The sequence below is a fragment of the Cajanus cajan genome, chromosome 8, assembly GCF_000230855.2.
Source record: "Cajanus cajan strain Asha chromosome 8, NIPB_CcT2T_4, whole genome shotgun sequence".
NCBI lineage: Eukaryota > Viridiplantae > Streptophyta > Magnoliopsida > Fabales > Fabaceae > Cajanus > Cajanus cajan.
In genome coordinates, this window is record NC_138524.1 from 29,469,855 (window position 1) to 29,474,889 (window position 5,035).

The 5,035-nt window shown below is 26.8% G+C and overlaps 1 long non-coding RNA gene across 1 annotated transcript; it reads left to right on the plus strand.

Moving 5' to 3' along the window:
- The first annotated feature begins 3,343 nt into the window (after window positions 1-3,343).
- LOC114916478 (uncharacterized) lies at window positions 3,344-4,640 on the plus strand. The gene is made up of 2 exons (XR_014428646.1): window positions 3,344-3,563; window positions 4,291-4,640. It is a non-coding gene; the product is annotated as an uncharacterized LOC114916478 (long non-coding RNA).
- The last annotated feature ends 395 nt before the right edge of the window (window positions 4,641-5,035 follow it).

The following is a 5,035-nucleotide window of genomic DNA, read 5'->3' on the forward strand; positions in this document are numbered from 1 at the left end:
TGCGAAAACCACTAATCCATGGAGGGTCCCGTTTGGGATTAACATGGGTTGGTGAGAATCATTTAACAAAATTGTTAGTCCGATGAGGTCTCAGTTTGAGAATAAGTCGTTCTAACAATCCATCATTTTTCAAAACTAAAAGAAGAGTCCGACCATCGTCGCGAATGCCAATGTCCGTTTCGGCGGGTGGCGACAATGGGTACTTTTTGGGTACATATATCGGACTCAGCCAAGTCCGAAAATAAAACTTATATATGTCAACAAAAAAAATTAAAAGTAAAAATTAAAGATTGGTGGGTTATGTATTGTTATTGGTGCAACAATCTCCAAACTTCAATCTGGTGCATTGAAACTTCTATCAAAAGCATCATCATCTTTTTGTTGTGAGAGAAATTGGAGTACATATTCTTTTATCCATTTTATGAAAAGAAGTAGGCTCAATCTTAAGAGATCAGAAGGTTTAGTTTTAATACATACAAATCTTGAACTTCTATCAAGAAAGAGGAACTGTTATATCGAGGATGAGAGCAAAATATGGGTTGTTTCCATATTGGTGGAGATGAATGGGATCCACTTCAAGAGGATGACATTCTTGAAATTATTGCTCTTTCTCTTGGATGACCAAAGTTAGAAGCAATTCTTTTCATGAATGATAAATAAGGAAACAATGAGTTTGAAACTATTAAAGTGTAATATATCACAATTAAAGTGTGCATTATAGTTCAAGTGTGATATAGTAATCATGCTTGAGGTGTTATGATTTTTTCTTTAAGTCTTGATATAATAGTTCAAGTGACAAGTACCTTGTTTATTTGTCATTCTTTTTATCATTTATACAATTTACTTATGTTTATATAATTAAAAAAATAATTTTAAAAATACATTAATGTACCTGTATCTTAGAATTTTGAAAAATCATGTATCTCATACCTGTATTGATACCGATACCTGGTACCATACATGCAACATAGAAGGTAGATTAATGGGATCATATTGGTTGTTGAGAACTCATCACTTGTTGGTTACATTAATGGGATCATATTGGTTGTTGAGGAAAAATAAAATCTAAACTAATTAATTTAAGTTAGTTTGATTTGTAGTTTAATAATTTAGATTTTATATTTTTTTAATTCAAATCAAACCAACCCGATGTTGAATAATATGATTAAGTTTGAGTTATTAAATATCTAATGAAAAAAGTTATTTTAAAAAATAAAAGATAAACATGATTTTATGTCAAAATTGATAGATAATGGTGGCATAAAACAATATAATTAGTTACATATTTAAATATAATTAACTTAATTATACTAATTAAATAATAACATAAATTATAAAAAATAAAATATGAATAATTGATTAAATCATATTTCATCTATAATAAAAAAAAATAATCAAAATATATCCTACATAAAATGAAAGTATTTAACATACATCAAATTATCTAATAAAAGCTATACTCACCGACATTAACCTAATTGACTCATCTATACAGTCACATTTGTTATGTTAACTAATAATAATAATAATAATAATAATAATAATAATAATAATAATAATAATAATAATAATAATAATGATGATGATGATAATATATAATATATAATATATAATATATAATATATAATATATAATATATAATATATAATATATAATATATAATATATAATATATAATATATAATATATAATATATAATATATAATATATAATATATAATATATAATATATAATATATAATATATAATATATAATATATAATATATAATATATAATATATAATATATAATATATAATATATAATATATAATATATAAATAGTTAGTTTAATTTAATTTATTTCAAATTTCAAAAATGTAAATATAATACCCGAACCAATCAACAAATTTTAATCAGTCTAATTCGGATCTAATTCAAACTAAAAAATCCCAACTATATTTTTTTTATCATTGATCCGAACCGACGAAACCACTTGAATTATCATTCGCTACAATCGTTTTATTACAAAGTTGCTATATTGTATTTTAAACTTCAATTTTCTTATTTCTAAAATTGTGAGAAGGAAACAACGATAATCGTTGTGTTATCTTTAAGTTTGACTTTATTTCTAAAAAATGCATTTATATGAAAAATCAACCTGACCTATTTTATATTTTCTTTTTACGAATAAAAATGAAAAGAAAAGAAAAAAAACAAAAAAAAAAAAACTGCGGTTACTTTTGTCTTCTCAACAACATTCTGGATATATATTCAAAGGAAAACGATTGATTAACTATTGTGGAAATTGAGATCGAATTGAACTAATATTTCTTTGTCTTTTACCGTGCTATTGTCTCAATATTCTTGAAGAATGGTTTATGAACAGTATTGTCATTAACATATGTTCTCATTAATGATTAGTTTTTTATGATTGACGCTTTAATCTTTTTTTAGAAAATGTCACTCACATACCATCACACTTTAATTTCTATCTTTATTGGTGGTATTCGGGTGGTAACACCAAAGAATAAAAAGTGCACAACTGAAGAATAAAATGCATGGAGTAACCAAACCTATAATGGGTTACTCTCTTGACATTTTCACACCCATTTGTAGAATAATAAAGTTATTATGTGTAATTTAATTGATGTAAAATGTTTTAAAAAAATAGATTATTAGGATATTTAATTTAAAATTTCAAAAATAAATATAATAACCAAAAAAAAAACTCTTAATTTTAAAAAATAATCACTCTAATTTTCTTTTGAAATATTTTCCATTTTTTTTAACTATTTCACAACTTCCTTGGAGCACTCTCAGCTACTTAATTAGTTTATGAGCATATATTCCTAGGATTGGATTAGACCGTAGTTAAGAATTAAGATATTATTACTTTGACATGTTTACACCAACATCTATGAAGCTGTCTACAGACAGTGTCAAATCCCCACAAAAAGGTGTGTATGTGGTTCATGAATTTAATAACCTCCGCAAGGAACGGAAGCATGCTTCTTCTTTGTCCCTATTATTTATTAATTTTGTCTCTATTGAGTAATTGAACATGACAAATACCAATAATCGATTATATTTACCGGACCTACTCTTATCCTAAGTCGAGAAGTGAGTGTCATATATTCACCATAAAAAAGGAAGTGAGTGTCATATATAGCAGACAACGAATGTTATCATTCAATTTCAATCTCATTCTATAATCCATAGACCATAAGCTTAATTATTAAAATATCATCCTCACACTTTATATCTCCTGCACTCATTCTTGTATTATTATATTTATGGACACAAATTTAACATCGTAACAAGTTACTATATAATAGTATATGTTGTTAACTTGCATTAGCAATTATATATATGCATGTTTCAACTTACATGAGCTAACTCCTGCTTTCATTTTTTTCTTCTTATCTATCTCTTGTAAGTAAGCTTGAACCAAGTCCATTTATGAGAAACTAAATGTTTCTACCATCGACCCTTTTTATCATGATCCTTTCCTTGAATGTGTGCACTTCTCGTCCTCTTGTAGCTGTTGAAGATGAATCAAATACTCATTTCAACATTTCTAGAAAGGTCTGTGTTTTCATCATCGATCTCATCCATTATTGTTTTATATTCATAGTTTATAACTTATCATCTGTAATGAGAAGAATATAATATTATCAGAAAGTTTCAAGAAAGAAATTTGTATGGAAATTTCAAAACTCATCACAATTTTTATCATCTCCACAAGGTATCAAAGAGAGACTTGCAATTTTCTATTTTATTCCACAACTCAAATAAATCTGCCCTTTTGTTTAAATCCTTTTACACGTGCATAATACCAGAGCAACAACTTGATGAGCTAAGTTTAGGTGACTTTTGGAAATTTTTCATGTCAGAAAATCTGTGAAAGGGAAGAAGAAAATACCACAAAGAAAAACTCTATCTAGTGATGATAGTATTGAATATATATGATGTATTATTGCCACATAATTAACCTTTGAACATATAGTTATATTTTTTTTCTCCGAAAATAAGTCATTTTAATTGTAGTTTCTATTTAAATATTAATTACTTTTGCATTCTATATTTAATAAGAGTAGTACATTTCTAATTCCTCGAGACCACTATAAAAATATATTATACGTTGTAGATTTTAAGAATTAAAAACAAATAAAAAAGAGACTTGCTAATAGGAACCAAAGCCATATTTTAAGGAATGAAAAACATATATTTATACATGAACTTTTGAGTATAATTTTTATTTGAGTTCTAAGACCTACAATTTTGTTTATTTTAATTATTTTTGTGTGAATAGGTCTCAGACAATGTGAAGAAACAACCTTTAGAATTTAATGGAATGAAGAAAACTGAAGGCATTAAGGTTGAGAGCAACATTGGAGCTGAAGGAGAAGAAAGTTCAAAGCACATGAAAAAGGCTCATCTAGAAAGCAAAGAGAAGCAAGAGATTTTAGGGTTTGTTCCAGACAAATCGGTTGTTCTTGTTTCTTGGCATGTACCTCGTAGCAAACAGGACCAAAATCCTGGATTCCACTCAGATTATGCTAGACCAAGGACTCGCCCTCCCTCCCATAATTGATTTTATTTTTATAGTGTAAGAAAGTTGAAAGAGAATAAGGAATACTCAAACTCATACATATTGATATACTCCTCACAAGATTGTTGAAACTCAAACTCATACATATGAGAGCTCCTAAGGTAGGAAAACCAACATATCCCTCATTTTAACTCTAAGCCAATTAATTCCAAGATCTAATTAGAATCAATTCTATGATATATTCTAGGTTCGGATTAATATTGTCACCTTTAATCACTATAATTTTCCTCCGTGTCATTAAAAATACGACCATAGACATATATATATATATATATATATATATATATATATATATATAAACTTAGATCTTTTAAATTGATCGATGATCGCAAACAACCAATTACCATGCAATTTGTATCCACATGCATGACTAGCTTCTTTAAAATTCAACTCCAAATGCATATATGTATGCATGTTAAAGTAAATAAACCGAGTTGTTAGACCA